The sequence below is a fragment of the Neolamprologus brichardi genome, unplaced genomic scaffold (assembly GCF_056152115.1).
Source record: "Neolamprologus brichardi isolate AB-2024 unplaced genomic scaffold, ASM5615211v1 NODE_ptg000031l+_length_7269946_cov_1, whole genome shotgun sequence".
Classification (NCBI taxonomy): Eukaryota; Metazoa; Chordata; class Actinopteri; order Cichliformes; family Cichlidae; genus Neolamprologus; species Neolamprologus brichardi.
Window position 1 is genome coordinate 4,866,072 of NW_028270136.1, and position 19,578 is coordinate 4,885,649.

Below are 19,578 nucleotides of genomic sequence, written 5' to 3' on the forward strand. Positions count from 1 at the left end.
GGGGGAGGTGGACGTTTAACAGTGGCATTACAGCACAGGCAGTTCATCACACACTCTGATTCAGCTCACCGAAGGGCCGCCTGGGCCGTGAGGCCTGTCATTCCCCCTTATGCTCATTCTTATTTTCTTAAATACCTTCCAACACCACATGTTCATATTAAACATTCCAGATAATGATGCCAAGGATCAGGCTTCAGACTGCTCCACAAAGTCTGTGACGTCAAAGGGCGCAGATATCCCTAATGTGATCATCGTAGGAGTAACATTCACAGGAGCACAGGAACAAATGCAGAAATGTCCGGTAAGAACGTTGCACTTGTCCTGTAGTTTACATAAACTTTGATTATCTCAGTGTGATGCGTTCAGGGTACATCTGTAGCTCCGAGTACAAAAACAGGGACTGCGCTCTTCTCAATGGGACTGCTGAGATAAATGAGTCTTAACAAACATATGTTAAAATATGTTTTTAGCCACTCTGGTGGAGTGGGGAATAAAGAGGAGGATAAATGTGGAAATGAGTGGAAGAGCTCCACTCCATCATAAAATTCCTGCAGACACTGGAATTCCAGGAAGTGAGGGCACATGCCAAAACACCAGAGGCTTTGAATCCAGCCCATTTTCTGTGCTTTCAGAAACAAATGCAGTCAGAAAGCACAGAGTTTGAGTCTGCAGGTGCACGTGGGCAAAAGTCCAGCCCACACGGGGTCACAGCAACACCAACTACTACATTCTTCTGTTGTGTGTGTCACTTTCTATGTAGCAGTGATCTGTTTTAATGCACATCTTGTTTCCTGCTCAGAGGTTTTCCAGAGACACAGGAGCAGTCACCCTTACATGAATATGAGCTTTTTATTCACACAAACAGCAGCTGGCAGTAACACAGTCTTTACTATTTAAATGATCAAATATTACTAAGTATTCACATCCATGTTGTACATGGATACAACTACTGCATATTCATCATTTATGTGGGACAATTAAAGAAAACTATAATAATAAGTAATATCTCTGTATAAATAAAGATACTAGAAATCATACACTCCTCACCTTCAGTTAACAGTTTATGAGTTAATGTAATAGAAGAATAAAGAGACACAGAATGATGTGAAATAACACTGTGTTAGCACAAAGAGGAGCACAAAGTGTGGTAGTCTTCCATTAGTGATGTAAAAATGGTGCAAAACAGGAAAAAGATGACAAAGTGGAAAACTGAACACACCACACAGATATAAAATGACACTAAACGACAAAAAGATAAACGTACATGGAATATTTAAACTTGATCAGACACCAGATTGGAATTGTAGTCCCGCGTTAAAACCTCCAGAGGGCGCTGTTCTCCACCGAATTCTTTTTCCTGTCTGGCTTTTCCACAGAGCACACTCTTGCTGCTTAAACAGTTGTGTTTTCCAGGGGCGGATCTAGAGGGTGGCATGGAAATCAAATGTGTGTGTGTGGGGCGGGGGGGGGGGGGGGGGGGGGGGGGTGTTAAATCAAAGCCTTTTTAAACACATGTTACATCTGGTTACAATGTTTCACATGCATCATTATTTTCTTTAGCCCACATAATGAAACACCTGTTACACGTGTGAGTTTGTTATGTACCGTGTAGCCTGTATAATAGATAAATATGTAGCCCAATAAAGCTACACAACATGGGGCGGTTCATTTACAAACACAAGTCTAACTGAAGCTTCACACTTTGTTTGTTAGAAAAAATCTGATTGTTGCTTAAACTTACACAAAATGTCAGAAATCTGCACCGTCATGAACAAAAAGCTCATTTTTCATGATTTGTTGGGTTCACCCTCTGGGGAGCACGACATAACCGCACACTTTTCACTACTTTGTGTTTCACCCTTACATCTTTTTTTGCCTCGTTTGTTTGGTATCATTCCCTTCAGCTCAACCTCACGTGTCTGAATTTACACTGACATACTGTGGTAACACAACTGATCTGAAATCACACAAAAACATCAAATCCTAGTCGTAGTTATATTCGCTTTACTGTAAACACCACAAAGATGTATAGTTTGTAGGACGGTCTTTGCAGCTTGTTGCTATGTCAGCTTAAATGCTACTGACAGCAAGAAGTAAAGCCGTCCGGCCATGGGCTGAACCATCTGTTAATGGTGGAGGGGAGGTAACAGTATATTCAATATATTCAGTTTGTGTTGCTTCATGTGACCACAGAGGAAGCAGCAGATTGGTCGCAGGAAGTAAACCAGGTGTGTCCCAAAACGTCGGCTGCATCCTTCGGAGGACCCGGCCTTCGCGGTCTACGTGGGCCGGGTCCTTTGAAGACCGAGAAGGCCGGAAGTGCGAGGCTGTGAAATGAGACTGTCTAGCCTTCAGATTTGCGTCACCGCTGTCTCGGTGGAGTTTAATAAACTCGGCCGTCTGCTCCTTGCTATCTAAAATATAACAGGACACTGGTGTAAACCGTCTCACACTTCTGTTTAATCAGTTTTCTGTTTGACGTTTATTCAGCTGTGTGAAAACCAAGGAGGAAACCACCTGATGGATTAATAAAGTTTTATTTAATCTAATAATCTAATAACTTTGATCTCAGTCAAACCGATTTACTCCGTAACAAATAAAACACCGAAAAAGGGTAAAAAAAAATTAAATTTTTAAGTTATCCGAGTGACTTATATCATGTTTAACCTGGGTAGCGAAAGAGCGGGGATCTGAAAACGATGAAGCCGGGAGTCCGCTGCTCTCGCCGGCTGGAGTGACCTTTGAACCCCCGGCTTGCTATCGAGCTAGTGGGTAACAGACGTCTCCGAAAACGTCGACGCACTTTTGCAAATATGTGATGTCTTGATAAACCAAGCAGATATTTGATGTTTACACAGCTACTTTCTCGCCTGAAAATATGTTAAAAGTTTATTTTGTGACCAAGAAAGATTAATAAGACTAATTTTAAAACTCAGTAGCAGCCGCCATTGTTGGCAGCTGAAATTTGGCTGGGCCGCGCGATGAATTCTGGGATATGGTGGGCCACGAAGGACACACCCGACCCATCCTTCAAATTCGGGGAAAAGAAGGACGCATTTGTCGGCTGCATTTAAAGGAGTCGACGAATTGGGACAGCCTTTGTCGTCTGGCTGTGACGTAATCGGCCTTCAAATGCGGCCTCCGGAGGATGCAGCCGATGTTTTGGGACACAGCTGGTGAGAGCTCTGACGTAAGCTCCTCCCCTGCATTTGTCAGTGCGCTTGCGCGTTCGTTGTCTTCAGTCTCCATGGAAACACGGAAGTCCGCCATCCAGAGTTGCTGCAGGTAAGCAACACATCGCACCAGTTTATTTACCTGGTTAATGGTTCATTTTAAAATCCAAATATCGCGAGATGACGCGGCAGCTTTTCCGCTACTCATCGAGATCCTCAGTACTTCACTATCGGACACTTTTAGCTCTTTTTCTCCTTTTTTCTTCTCCGCCGTCGGTTTTACGGGAACAAACGAGCTGATTAAAGCAGCGGATACAAACAGCTGATAAGCTTCCGGTTGTCGTATCCTCCATCCCGCGCATGCTTTAACCTTGAGAAAACAGTTGTTTAAAAAAGACATGATACTGGTACCCGACTTCCATTAACAGACATAGTGATTGAGTGGTCGTGTCCAAATTCATGGGCTGCATCCTCCTGAGGCCGCATTTGTAGACCGATTACGTCACAGCGACGCGCCGAAGGCTGTCCAAATTCGTAGACTCCTCCGAATGCAGCCGACAAATGCGTCCTCCTTTTCCCCGAATTTGAAGGATGGGTCGGGTGTGTCCTTCGTGGCCTACCATATCCCAGAATTCATAGCGCGGCCCAGCCAAACTCCAGTTTCCAACAATGGCGGCCGCTACTAAGTGAACTAAGGGAATTAAAATTATTCATACTAATCTTTCTGGGTCACAAAATAAACTTTTGACATATTTTCAGGCGAGAAAGTAGCTGTGTAAACATCAAATATCTGCTCGGTTTATCAAGATATCGCATATCTGGAATAAAATTCATTCATTCATTCCAAAATAGTGAATCTGCTGACGTGATATCGTTTCACATATGAGGCTGAAGGGGGCGCCTGTTTCTTATCTAGCTCACATCTCCGCAAGACACCAGCAACCAGGTAGATGTTCGCAGAAGCCATGGCTGTATGTGTACAGTCAGTACTTTGGACAACTGCTGAAAAGCTCTGATATTTGTGGAGAGTGAGGCCCGTCGGGGAGGCTGGTCGGGAAAATCTTCTCGGTCGGGACTCTCGGTCGGGAAAACTTTCTCGGTCGGGACTCTCGGTCGGGAAAACTTTCTCGGTCGGGAAAACTTTCTCGGTCGGGAAAACTTTCTCGGTCGAGACTCTCGGTCGGGAAAACTCCCTCGGTCTGGAAAGTTTTGGTGTAAAGAAAAGTTTGCCGTTTTGATGGATTCTGTGTAATGTACGTGGAATGGCATGGATTTTGTGTGATGCAAAAGAAATAAACGTCATGGCAAAGTAATACTTTGGATTTCGTTTTTTAAATTATTCTCAACACATTCATCTACATTTTACATCTTTTACAGTGTTAAAAACGTTACACATACAAAAGTTGACCATGATTTCCTACAAATGCCTGTGTGGCGTTCAGGACTCATATCTGGCTTAGCAATTATTATTGTGTAAGATGAACCACGGCACAACATTTCACATACCCATGATAAAATGAAACAATGAAAATGACAGCTGGTCTGAAAATACCAGCCTGAGTTTGTGAAACACACTGCCTGTTTGAAAACTTTCTCATTTGGGACTCTCGGTCGGGAAAACTTTCTCGGTCGGGACTCTCGGTCGGGAAAACTTTCTCGGTCGGGACTCTCAGTCGGGAAAACTTTCTCGGTCGGGACTCTCGGTCGGGAAAACTTTCTCGGTTGGGACTCTCAGTCGGGAAAACTTTCCCCTTCGGAAAAGCTTCGCCAGTCCGACATGTCTTGCATTTTCTTATTATATCTCACAATCTATTCTTAGTGTAGTTGATATTATTTTATCAGTGATCGTTGTAGTTTTTATATCATATGTGTTTTCAAACAAAATGATTGACCCCTGTAACCACTTTCATCCATGTGATTCATATTTTCACAGAGCAAATTTGCTCACAGTCCACCCCGATGGATTTTTAAAAAGGGATTTATTATTTGTCATGACAGTTGCACAGCATAACATACAAGTATGATAAAAGTCAACATGACCAACACTCTGTACAGTTACGTTAAAACAACAACTGATTTGAATCTGGTAGAGACATCGCCGCTGCGGTTACCGACCAAAACCCACACCGGCCCTTTGGCGTGAACCCCGCCTCTGGCAGTCAGTAACACAGAAGCATTGCCTTTAGATATCACCAAGTCCCCAGGTTCAGGTTGCCCCGAGCCATCTGGTCGTTTAGCGTTCTTCACACCATCGGGAGGTTGAAACCATTGATCCCTATTGCAGTCGATTACAAACCAAGTCTTATCAGGGGCTCTTTCGTTGACCACGTTTGAGCGCATGTAATAATCCACTAACATGGAGCCTTTCACGTGTATATTCCGTACAGCTCCGTTCTCAGGTTCGATTTTCACACACCCCGGTCTATCCAACGCTTGGGGTTCATCGCTTATCTCTTCAGGGTCATTTAGCTCTATGAAATTAGACGCCACTACACATGTCCCATGGTAATGGACATCGGGATCTTCACCGGCTGTGTACACAACGCAGTAGCATGCGTCCTTGTCACAATGCACACACAGTTCCGAGCAGGTACGGTGTCAGCCAATGAGTCCGGGTCCTGCAATACCATTGACATTGGTGTAATGTGGTCCCCATCTCCAAAACGCACACTCCCATCCAAAGTAGATACCACAATGTCAGTGGGTGACGACGTTTCGTTATCGTGGGGCGTGCAAGGGTATGCCTCCAGTTTCTTAAGGTTAGGGTGGATGAAGTCACGCAGCTCACCATCTATTGTTAGATTCTCAAACACCCTAGTACACAACGTCTCTGGCTCAAACACTTCAGTTAAGTAAACCGAACAATCGTACGTCTTTAGAGGTTTCGGGCACTCAGTCATGATCTCACAGGAGCAGCGCTGAGACAACTGAAACTTTGAAAATGAGAAATGAACAACCAATCTAATTTAAGAAGCTGTGTATATGCTAGAGACGCCTTGGTCAGAATATTTAATGTTGGGCGAGCGTTTTATTGCCAGTAGGGAGCTTTAGCCTCAGTTGGGATGGGTGATGTACTCTGATTGGAATCGAGCGTAATAGTACAGTTGGGAAATTATCTGTAAATAGTAAATTTTTTTGTGTGTGTGTTTTTTTTTAAATTTTAGACAGTCGATTGAGCTGAGACGTTGCGCACATTCTGTTGTCGCGTAGGTCCAACTCATCGTAACAAAAGTAGACAATGTCTGTATTTTCAAGCAACGCGGTCTACGCTCAGACCCAAGATATGCTGTCGATTTCAACTGTTCACCAGCTTGAACAAGAAGTCCACGTGAACCAAGAAGTTGACGCAAACCTATCACGTCAGACAACGGAACCCTTCAGGGTGATGGAACTCTTCAGTACACCATACACATTCGAAATCCGCGCCAATGAACGTGGATTGACACGTCAGGAGATCTTCCAGAAACGTTTTTGTGAACAAACAGGTACGTGTTTCGCCTCCACAAACCAGACACCTGAAGTTCATACGATACAGCCACAGCCTACTGTCGCACGCTCGGAGGGCCAGCGGCTTTACACCGAGTGGCATTACGACCCTTCGGAAGAACAGATACTGGACGATCCAGCGATAATGACGCCAAGACCTATGACATGTACAGATGTAACGATTGCAACGTTGTTCTCAGCGGATACAAAAAAGGCGCCGTTAATTTAGAGGAACACATATGGAAGGATTCGGCACGTTGCAGATACGTTAAAGCCAAATTCAAAGATTGCACAAGAGACCTCATCGTCTTGCACGGAAAGATACGATTTTACAAAGGCCTCATGGCGTTACCGGAGTGCGTCCTGTCCGCGAAGGACGGCTACACCACAATTTTGAGACACAGGCACTGCGTGGTGTGTTTGGCTCAAGACAGCGAAGGACATTACATCAATTGTGCTGCTATGGCCCAGGTCATCGCCTCGAAGGCCCGAGGTCTCAGTTTAGTATCCAGCAACGACAGTCCTTTGTTCTACAATACACGTTCGAGAGCAGGGAGCCTAGAACTCAACCCGTCGTTTCAGCTATGGGTCGAGTGTGGCTTCAGGAGAGATCCCGCTAATATGCATCACATACTGGACACCATCGACGAACATCAATGTGCCGCATGCGGCATAGGAGTACGCGGGTTTGTGGACAATGACACACTGTTAGGTGAACACATTTACCATGTGTACAACAACAAAGCAAGTTGCTCTTACATCGAGCGGAGATTCAGAGGAAAACGGGAGAACGTACGCCTCATTGTAGGATACGAGCGATACAGGAAAGGATATGTGGCATTTCCCGAGGCCCTCACCAACAGCTACTTCGGTTACGTCGAAATCAACGGCCGCTTTCGCTGTGTCGTATACGGACACACATGGGGAGCGTTCACTGCCCTGAGCAGGCATAGGACTATGTGTAGTGACATAAAAAAGTTTCTGTCTATGAAACTACGGTTTATGTCACTGGTAAACTAAACTTCTGATCGGTAACCTTAGATCATAGCGCTTTTGTGTGTTGTATGTGTTACGGATTCAAATATTGGGAATGGATACAAGAGGAAAACCAAAATAACAACACTGGTCCGGCCGGGTCAAGTCAAACGATGATTTAATGAACACACGCGTGGGAGATGGACACCATACACAGACAGCATCAGATCTCAAAATGGTGGAGCCTTGATCAAACTCTTATAGCCTCTAGTGGCCCCCACCTAATCATCAGAGCCTAAACATTCTTTCTCACACAGCGCCTAAGCTACGACCTTGGCTCCCTGTTTATCTGCTCCTGATGAAATGGGGCAGTATGCTCTGTTCTCTTCTAATCAGACAAATGAGACGATGACTTTCTGTGAACAGTATTTCTTATAACTCAGCAGTATAATGCATCATAAAACAATATCATTCATTCACAATAAATCAGCAGTCTAATGTAATGCAAATCAGTTTACCAAATGTAATAATTATCACCTTCTTCTAGTTCAGGAGCATAATGCAAACTGAAAACTACACAATAATTCACAATCTTTAATTAGGGGTCTAACATGGCATAAAATAATATCATAATCCCACAATTCCCCCTGATGAGCTCTTTAGACATAAAGAGCTCACTTACACCCTGCAATCCAGTGTTGCCGGGTTCATTTCTCCTTACTCCTGAGGCCTTTTGTCCCCCTGTTGGGTGAACCATATGTGAGATGACCTCTGTGTTTACGCAGATCAGATGCAAGAAAAACTTTTATTACAACAACAATAGTAGGTACAGATGACACTCCCATCACTCCCCAGTTCTCCCACAGCTTTATTTCAGTGCTACCTTATACCCTCCAAACGTACTCGGACTAGAACCTCTGTCCGAGGAGCTTTTAACCTTTATTTTATTGCTGTAGGCACCAGTGTCTTCCAGTCGGTTATTCTCTGCTCCTGTTTCCTTCAACCTCAGGGGTTAGACAACCCTTCAGTCGTTGCACAGATCAGGGGATTATTCTGCCCCGATTTCAAACAATGATCTGTGTATTCTGGGATCACAGCTGTGTTCCCCAGGAAAAGGAACAGAAAGGTGTTCTCCTTATGACCAACAGCCTCTCGAACGTCGTTGGTGTGGTGTTCCTGGATTTCCGTCAACCCCTTCGTGGTTATCGCTGTGTTTATTTGATCCATCCTTTTGAGGTGACTAACTGGAGCCCAAAATGCCATGACACTTGAACCCCGTTGATGTTTCAGCAGTCACCGTGTCTGTCTCTGCTGCCAAGGATCCTCGTATATCTGTGACCTCGTCTGGTGTCTGTTCCTTTCTCTGTAAGAGACAGAAAACCAAAACACCTCTCTTCCTAGCTCTAACAATCTAATGTTGCTGTCTACTGATCTTTTGGTGATTCAGAATTTGTTTAGAATATTCAGAATGTCCCAAGGACTTATCCTAATTTAGTGTATGTGTGTGTAAGCGTGTTTGCATTTAGCCTGCTGCACTCAAGGCATTTCTTACACTTTATCAGTCCGGACTATCGCCGAACGAAGCTTATGACCTTCAAAAGGCCGAGTGCCAACTCATTATAAGCACATTTGCAAGATATATATAAAAATGATTAAAACCACTCATTCTAATAAAAGACATAAAAAACAAATTAGCCATTTCTAATTCTAACATGTGTCCATTCAATTAAGCTAGAAAATTAAAAAACAAGGTTAGTGAGCTCATATCTTAGAAAGTATCAGACTTTCTCCTATCCAGTGTCGTTGGTCCAATCTTGTTATCCTGTGTTACGGAATGAAATCAATTTAATTGTCATGTTAGATCTGTTCAACACCTGGCTCCGCCCAGAGCCTGCGTCTTCACAATCGTCTACAAACAAAACCGGTATTAATATGACCTTCACTTCAACATGAACTTGTTGACTACTTTTGACACCTGTAGATAGAAGATTAACATGGGGTTATAACAATCACTGTAATACAAATGTTAATATGTCAATAGCTTCAATAAATGTTCAATGCAATGCTTGTTATATGATTCTGATGTAACAATAATGCTGATGCTAAAATAACAGTAAAACACACCCTTTTTATCCCTTACTGACCACAGCAGGGGCCTCTATGTTTTGATTCAGCCATGAATCCAGCTCACCTGATTCATCACTGAGCCCCACCGGCACTGGCATCTGACAGGGTGGTGCTGCATATTCTTCCTTTAATGTCACTATTTTCAATCTGTTAATTAGAGTGCTTAAACATGAAGTAGACTACATCCACTACAAGTCAATACAACTGTGAATGTGGCCAATTATCAATCTATTACCAATCAATAACAAAAAATAGCTTTTATTTTATGCATGCTTTTAGTCAACCACTCACCCAGAGGATCTCCAATCCCAGAAAATTCCTTCTCCTCATTTAATAAGTCTGTCCTCCTTCCATGCCCTGGTAACTGGTCCATCCAGAGCTGTATCATTATGAAATATACATACAACAAGCCAAACCACACCTTGGTCACACCAACCCTCTTCCGCCCTGAAGATGTCCAACGCCATCTTAGTCTGGACTGTCAAAGGTGATTTTAACGCTGATTGTTCCGACAATCCATTTATAACATTTCCTGGTCAGATTAGCCAATCCCTGCACACTGAAATAAACATATTCAACATGATCAACATTTTTCCTGCGTGTTATTTCCCCATCTTATTGATTCCAACGCTCCATTCTTATGTGGTTTGCTACATTATGGTTATCTAGAACTCCACTCTGTCTCTAAATGTTTGAAGAATTTTTCATGTTTGGGGTCAAGTTTTAAGAATTTGACCATACGTGAAATTAATGGTGTTATTGTAACATGGTAGACTAGTGTGCCCGTGTTAATTCAGCTCCATATTATTGTGTGAAGTTGCACTGGGTTGGGAGTGGTTTTTTGTGTGTGTGTCACATTTTTGGTTAGCCAATGGCTGGAATGGGGTTGGACTAATTAGAGGCAGGTGTACTTGATTGCACTGATACACTGGTCTACTTATAGCCCACACTGCAAACACTGCTGTGTCATTTTGTCTCTCTGTGCATGTATGTAATGTGATAATCTGATATGTTTGAGATGGATGGGTTTTGCGCTATGAATTTTATACTGAAGGTGTCATTTTGTCTCTCTGTGCAGGCCAGGGCCTATTATATGCCACAGCCTAAAGGCAGCAGAGTTTCAGAGGCTGGAGTGATCACTGGCTATATGCTTGCAGGGTAGTGGGTCTCCAAGGACAACTTCTACCCCTGTTAAAGGCAACATGTGGAGTGCAACTGGCCGTGTGGCATAGCTGGCTCTGGCCTTGGGACTGTGTGTTTTTATTTGATTCATAAATGGGACACTGGACTGTTTTATCTTTTATCTCTTGATATTTTTAGTCACTAAATTATCTTTTAGAATTTTATTGACTGTCATCGTTTTGCCCACGACTGAGACGGTTGGTCAGACCTGAAATCTTTCTTTGGGTGTGTTACATTATCACCCCCATCGGGGCTTACCTTTCCCACTTCTGATGATATTCCTCCCTATTCTTTGCAAGTTCCCCCTTTTTTGTGGCGAGAAACTGTTGGTGTGGTCAAGTGGGCGCTGTAAAAACAAAAGCTCAGGACAGAACAGTTATCAGTCATGTACTTCATACAAAATTAGCATATATTGAATTTCATATTGATCCTCTGAGTGTAATGGTACATTTTAATTTTAATTTATCAAAGCTAAACACAATAATTTTTCTTTATTTTGCTCTTGTTCTTGTGCAGCACCACATGCCCCTGTCGGTTCTATCTTACTTTTCTAAATTATTCACTATTTCAATGGAGAACCTAAATGACGTGGACCAAGGTTTGTCATTACATATCTCTATTTTGAATGTGACAAGTCTATCATTCCCCTGTTATTCATACACAGCAAATTCAAAAGTGTTAAATGTTTTGGTATTAGTAGTCTTAGAGTTAATTTTACTCTAAGTAGAGTCACATTCTTTTAATGTAACTCTGAGGTGTAAAATGATAGTAGTTAAAATCGAGTGTTAAAAATGAGTGTTTCTATTTCAAATCTGGAGGTGTTACAATGGAAACATTAACGCTTGACCTCTTAACTCTGAACTCCTACAGGGGCTATGACACCAATAGAGTAAATTCACAGACTCCGCCCCCAGCACGGCTCCAATCGAAGCTGAAGTGAAGCCGTTTCAAAACATTTTGCTCTACATATTTGAGTTGTTTGCCATGCTTGGTAAGTCATGTTTTCAAAGATTGTTTCAATTATTGTTATTAGCTTTTACTTCTGTGGCTCTTTGGAGTTGAGACAAAGCTGTGTGAAAGGCATTAGCCATGTTGCTCGGTGATAGCATAATATTCTGTTTTAGCTAGCTGAAAGGTATTGTTTGCGGGCAAATACCACAGCTTTAAAAAAAGGCTTGCATGTGAATTTTCAGTCAAATTTCTTGGTCAAATACACTTAAAACAATGTCTAGAATGTGAAATGTTGATATAATGGTGCTACTTGAAGCCTGAAAACGATCTCCCATAAAAAAAACGAGCAAACAGCAGTAGCAGATGTCCTGACTGGGTTCTACGTTAGCACTTAGATCCCTCCAGAGTTTTGTGCACACGGTTTAGGTAAAAATGAAAAAGGTTGAGGTTTTACATTTAGTTCAGTATTACCTGTTGTCTGTGTCCTTGTCTTTTGGGAAAATACTTTACACAAGTAATGGCTCAAAAAGGATTCCTTTTTTTTTTTTTTTTTTTTTTTTAACTGTGCTGCAATTGATTTGTGCCATTAATTAGTGTCAACTAATTTTTATTCAATCTCCACATAGGATATCCTTTTGAAGATCGAATATGGGGGAGAGCAGAAGTCCGTTGCAGTTCCACAAAGTGATGAATGAAGGACATACATATTGTATTTTGTATTTATTGAAATAAGTGATGAGAATGCTGTTATTTGCATTTACCAGCTCACCTATGTCAGACCTTTTGATAAACGAAATTCTAATGAAAGTGAGAACATGTACACTGTTACATCTTTCAGAAAATGTTTTGAAATTGTGGTGCACAGTTCAGAATAAATGTTTTTCAAAAACCATTGCGTCTTTTTAGTAAATGTTTATTTCCAAAAGAAATTTCTAGAAGTTCAGAACAGTAAAATTCCCGCTTTTTAGAATTAATTAGAAGATAACTCTTACGTAGTTAAACTAAAATACTCTTTGAGAGTTAATATATAAACTCTTAACACCAAGTGCCAAATTATCAACTCCAGAGAGATTTGGTGTCTAACACTAAATCAGAGTTAACGTACCAACTCTCCAAAAAGAGTCAAATTAACACTCTCGGGTGTCCACCCATATAGACACTTTAAAAGTGTTGAAATCAAATCTGACAGTGTTAATTTAGACATGCTGGATTTGCTGTGTAGGTATCAATAGAGTTTTTTCTTGCTTTTTCTATCAAAATTGATTGACTTTTTACAGTGGCCCGCTATGGTTAATAATAACATGTTCAGTCATGAGTGAAATCAAAGCTTCTCTTCACTTTAGCATTTAACATTCCCAACAATATAAAGTGATACATTAATCGAAACACAGCTAATAAAACACAATTTTCTTGATGGAAACATCAGTAGCTCAAAATTAGCAACCAAAGGGTTAAGTCTGCAGTTCACACTCATGTGAAACTACAGCCTCCCCCCCTAGTCTCTGTCCTCCTACTCCTGCAAAAACAAAACAAAGCGAGACAAAACATCCACCCTTCTTTTACAAGCTGGGTGAATTGTTTGTAGACATGTACTAATCCTAAAGTCGGTACCGTTTTTGTCTCAGTGTCAAGTCAGTTTAAACATTTAGTCGTCAGTCCATCACAGTCCAGTCACATGCATACATTCACACACATTCATACCAGATATTGCTGATAATGGAGTCTCACACGCAACCTATTCGAGGCTCCATCACCAGCAAGATGACGTCATCATTTTAAAGGAAAACAGTTCCTTGTTTTTTTTTTGGACTGGATTGACTCGCTGCAATCCTTTTAGGCTCAGGACTTCTCATGTGATCAATGTCCCATATAAGTGAATTTCTCCAGAGCCCATTATAATTATGGAGAAAAATACTTTGCAACTGTTTCTAGTAATCATGTTTTATAGCGCTTTAAAGTTCAATCTCTCAGGCCTGGATTAAAGAGCTGATTTGTTAAATCAGGAACTCACAAAATACCAAAATATCACCACCGGTGGATCACTCCTCTCAGATGTTCTTATTTCAGTGCACTGTAACAAAAGCAAAAACAAACGTAACCAATAAAATACTCATATAATAACAAATACTGGGGCCCGTTGGAAACATGTCCAAGCATAAAACCATCTTTCTCTCTCTTAGAGAAAGAAAACAATCCAAACCTCACTGATAAAATCAACCTAGTGTTAAGCAAAACCCAAAATCAACCAAAACTTCACCAGAAAGTTTTTCTCCGTCCCGGGACAATATTGTGTAAGCATACAGGTACCGTAACTTCTTTTTGCACTGACAAAAACATGTTGGACTTATTTCAGTCAATAGTGGACACTAGTTGCACACAAATGTTTTGCTTTGGTAGAAACTTAAACAACTGAGTTAAATCAACACAACCTTTTCATATTCAGTAAACCTGTGCATTTTGAGTTCATATTACACGATTAAGACATGTTCAGATGGAGTAAGTTAAGCTCCTGGAATATTTTAATCCTTCACAATTCTGTCATTTTTTCAACACTATTCACTAACTTTTATCCAAATTCTACTCGGTCCCTTAAATACTACATGTTGTCTTCATATTGCCTACGGTTCAACAAAGTCTAAATTCTGATTACCATAAAAATTGAATGGGTCTACAACAACTACCATCCTCCTATCTTTATCCTGATTGCACGAGGGCTGGGAAATAACTCTAAAGTGATAGGTTACGAGGCAGGGTGCACCCCGAACCGGTCACCAGTCTATCACCTAGAAACAAACAACCATTTACACTTACATTCACGGATAATTTAGAATCATCAATTAACCTAACTCTAATAGCTTCATGACTTTTCACTGTGGCAGGAAACCAGAATACCCAGAGAGAAACCACTGCAAACTAACCAGACTGTGGACTTGCACCCAGGACCTTCTTACTGTGGAGCAACAGCACTCACCAGCATGCCAACACTGTAGGAAATACAGGGAAGCTATGATTTCCTGTTGAATTTTGTACAGATCTTTAAAGCCTGAGGCAATTGTGTTAAATACATGTGGGATGCTTACGTAAATCCAAGGGCTGGCCCCCTTTTCTTCTTTTTATTTTATATTTTATTATTATTTTTTTAGTGTGTTCCTCCTTCAATTAAATCTCAATCACAAAAATGTGATGCTCCGAAGTAAGGCTCACACCGTTAATTCATCATTTTCACTCTGTACCACTGCTCCTTATCAGGCTGTGTGAAGCACAGTAAACAATTCAGTTGAGGCCTTGAGCCATAAACAGACATCACTCACAGACATTGTTTTCATAACCAAACTGCTCTAGACCCTGTCCCCTAAATCTACACAAATGCCCTCTGGGTGACATGAAATGCATTTAACCAATTAAACAATCAATGGCTTCTTGTTGTTGTAACAAATTCTGTATTTGGACGTTTGTGTGCAGCATTTTGCGTATCAGCATAGCATTTGTTAGTAAAGCATTCTTCATTGCATCAGCGTGTGTGTATCACTCTTCATTGCACAAACATGTGTATGTATGTGTGTATGTGAGTGTGTGTGTGGATCACTTCTCCGTGAATTGAATCAGCATTTCGATTTGTGTGCGTGCGTGTGTGTCATTTCTCAGTCAATCAACAAGTGCATATGTGTTCATATGTGTGTTTCTCTTGATTCTGAGTCAGTGTATGTAGATGTGTGTGTTTGTGTGTGTGTGTGTTTGTGTTCATCACTTTCCTGTTCTGGTGTTCTGGGTAAACCATGGCCTGAAGCGTGCTCTGGGGTCCTGCTCTCCTCCTTTTCAGTCCGTTTGGGTCCATTGGTGCTGCTGCCCAAAGTTCTCTCCATACTGGTTCTGGCCCCAATTGAGGCAGTCCTTTTCTCCAGTGTCCTGCATCTTCTCCTTGTCCAGCTCCTCCTTAACTTGACCCTTTTTGCTTCTGTAGGTCTTTCAGGGTTTGCTCCTGCTGTTGGAGCTTCTCGTCAGGTTTGACAACCTCCTGCTCCAGCAAGCTCCGGGCTGATTTCAAGTCCTGTATCTGGGACTCTAAGCCTGACTGATGGGTTCGATTAGCAGCCAGCTCCTCCTGAGGCATGCTCAGTTTCTGCTCTGATGTCTTGAGCTCTCACTGAGGGCAGAAACCTCACGAGTCTTTTCCGTACACGTCAGATTGAAGTTTTTGATGTTTTCCTTGCTTTGCTCCACGGCCTTCTGCAGCTCTGCTGTTCGGCTCTTCTCAGAGGTCAGCTCCTGACCGAGCCCCGACACCTGTGCCTTCAGCTTATGTTCTTCTGCTGCTTTTGTCCAATCTGAGGTGCCTTCTGACCTCAGTTACTCCTCGTGTCTCTGGCACGCCCTTTTTGCTGCCCGATCCTCCGTGTTGGTCCATCACTGTCCTGCACAGTTTTAATGCAGAGTTGTTAAGGTCAGCATTCTTTTGCTCGGCCTCACTTTTCATCCGGGCTTAATAGGCGTCTCGTCACAGCTCTGTCAGCTGAAGCTGTCTGGAAATCTCCCCCGTGTAGTGAAACGGGTCTTGGATTTAACGTTCTCCGTCTCCGCTGCATGAGATCTCTTTCCTGCAGCACTGTTGACATTCTCAGGCTGTTGTTGTGGGTCCAGCTGCTGTAGCATTTGGTCAGGGTCACATCAAAGATGGTAGAGAGGAGAGGAAAGATGATAGAGGGGAGAGCAGGAGTCCAGGTCAGCCTCGGCTTTCCGGGCCGACAAAGCAGCCTGTAATTAAGCATAAAGAGAAAAAACAAAAACAAAACAAAAACAGACGAACAGGAAAATGATGTTGTTTGAAAATAATGTTGTTTTGGCTATGTTATTCAGAGAGGGGCCAGGCCCTGTGTCAGCCTTCTCCCCCCCTTTTTTTGTTTTTTCTCACTATATAATCAACTCATAACCCACCAAGTTGACAGGACAACACAGGTACACGTTAAAATTCTTAAGATCATGTTTAATAATTCAAAAAAGGAATTTTATTTCATTCAGTAATCACTTATATTAATCAATCAGAGGAAAACATGTCACAATTTGACTCTTTTAACCACTAAATTTGTTGTTTCATCACTGGTCTGTCATACCAGTGTCTGTCTTTTTGAAGTCAAGTTGTTGTCCTGCAACCCAGAGAGTTTATTTGTTAGTAGTGGATAAACTTTATCATTTAACAACAGGTGTATGTTAAGTTTTGCTGCTTTAACCTTGCTGGAAAATCTTCACGTGTTCATGAGTGTAAGCTGTTTCTTCATTGCGTGTATGTGCGTTTGTGGGTGGGTTATTTTAACTTTTTGTTTACTAATTGTGTGTGTTTTTAATTTTGTTTCCCAAATTTTGATTTCCCACCTTAAATAACAGCATTCCATGTCTTCAGCCAGGAATTAGAGCTTGCTTGTGAGATTCAGGGACACATGGTGCCAAAAACAATTCAGTGAAAAACTTGCCTGAAAATTTCAGTGATGGTAACCGATAACTGGAGGAGAAGATGTCCTTTAAGCTTCTTTTTCGGGTGGGGACAAAGTGAGAGGTCAAGCTGTAAAATTTTGAGCCAGAGCTTGGCATGTGTGTCGTCCCAATTTTGTTAATCTATCCTTTTGCTGCTGTACTCAGGTTTCCAGGTTGAGAGAAATCCACCTGTATTAAGAGACTAAAACATTCATTTACTATTTTTCTGAAAACATTCACTTACTCTTTCTTTTCTGAAAACATTCACTTACTCTTTCTTTTCTGAAAACATTCACTTACTCTTTCTTTTCTGAAAACATTCACTTACTCTTTCTTTTCTGAAAACATCCATTCGCTTCATCTGCCTAGATTTTACTCTCTCTCTTGGTGCATAGTTCACACAGTCAGGCAGTTGCCTTTTATGGGCATGCAAGTTTCCGATCACTTACCCCCAGCAGCTGCGAAGCCGTCTCTCCCATATCAAAACTCAGCCAAACATTAAACCTTCACCGTAGTCATTCAAAACTTTATTTATAATATTATAATCAGCAAAATCAGCGTTTTAATTACAGGCATGTATCATTGTTTGCAAATTATACTTATAAAACTCAATAACACGCTAAACAGGAAGTCCTCTGTGGGCTTCACAGCAACCACCTCATTTGCATGTTCACACACTATCTAAAAATAGCTCGCAGCGCGCTGTCGTCACACACAGCCTCGTTTCACACTCAACTCTCTATCTTATTTTACACAGACGTCTTATATTTACACTCACTCTCAGGCCTGAAAGTTTTAGCGCCTACACAATTTTGACAAATTTAAGATAACGGGTCCAACCGAAGAAAGTCCAACTTTTTTGTAATCAATTAACCAGTATCAGACTTTAACTGTATCTGGCCTCATCTCTAAAATCCCTAAGTCAATTTACAGTGCCCAAAAAAGCGCAGATACCGTTCAACACGGTAAGGAGACTCTAACTCCTAGTTATTCTGGAGTGCCCCAAGCTCCACAGTGACCAACTGACTATCCCTCAAAGAGGACAAGGCCTAGGCGTCCCTGGCCTTGGCAAGCGTTACCTCTGAGCACTGCGCCTCCTAGTGGACTCTAACCACCGTTCTAACAAAATTTATAATACTTTTAAACAACAGACAACACCCAAAAACAAGAGTATGACTGAGGCAGATGCAACGTTATGGACAATGGAGACTCTAACTCGCAACATGACCAACACAGATGCAATCTTTAGACCAATGGAGACTCTAACTCCCAAACTGACCAATTCCCTATCCATCTACCTGAGACTCTAACTCAGTATTATTACCTTTACCTGAGACTCTAACTCAGTATTTTTACCTTTACCTGAGACTCTAACTCAGTATTTTTACCTTTACCTGAGACTCTAACTCAGTATTTTTACCTTTACCTGAGACTCTAACTCAGTATTTTTACCTTTACCTGAGACTCTAACTCAGTATTTTTACTTTTACCTGAGACTCTAACTCAGTATTTTTACCTTTACCTGAGACTCTAACTCAGTATTTTTACCTTTACCTGAGACTCTAACTCAGTATTTTTACCTTTACCTGAGACTCTAACTCAGTATTTTTACCTTTACCTGAGACTCTAACTCAGTATTTTTACCTTTAAGCTTATTTCAAGTTTCAAAACTCATGAGATTTTCATCACAATCAAAACAGACACTCACCGGCAACTTTTACTGAATAGACATTTAATTTCATCGTCCAATTCAGCACACTTCGGATAAAATCAACAGGCCTGTGCCTACCTCTTTTATAAAGGCGCCTGTCCACTCAGTTCGATTGCCGGATAATGTCTGCCCGTCTGACCACCTCGGACCGTCCAAGCCTCCAAAACTTCCATCCCAATACCACAGGACGAGCCCCCAAAACTGTTACGGATTCAAATATTGGGAATGGATACAAGAGGAAAACCAAAATAACAACACTGGTCCGGCCGGGTCAAGTCAAACGATGATTTAATGAACACACGCGTGGGAGATGGACACCATACAGCAGACAGCATCAGATCTCAAAATGGTGGAGCCTTGATCAAACTCTTATAGCCTCTAGTGGCCCCCACCTAATCATCAGAGCCTAAACATTCTTTCTCACACAGCGCCTAAGCTACAACCTTGGCTCCCTGTTTATCTGCTCCTGATGAAATGGGGCAGTATGCTCTGTTCTCTTCTAATCAG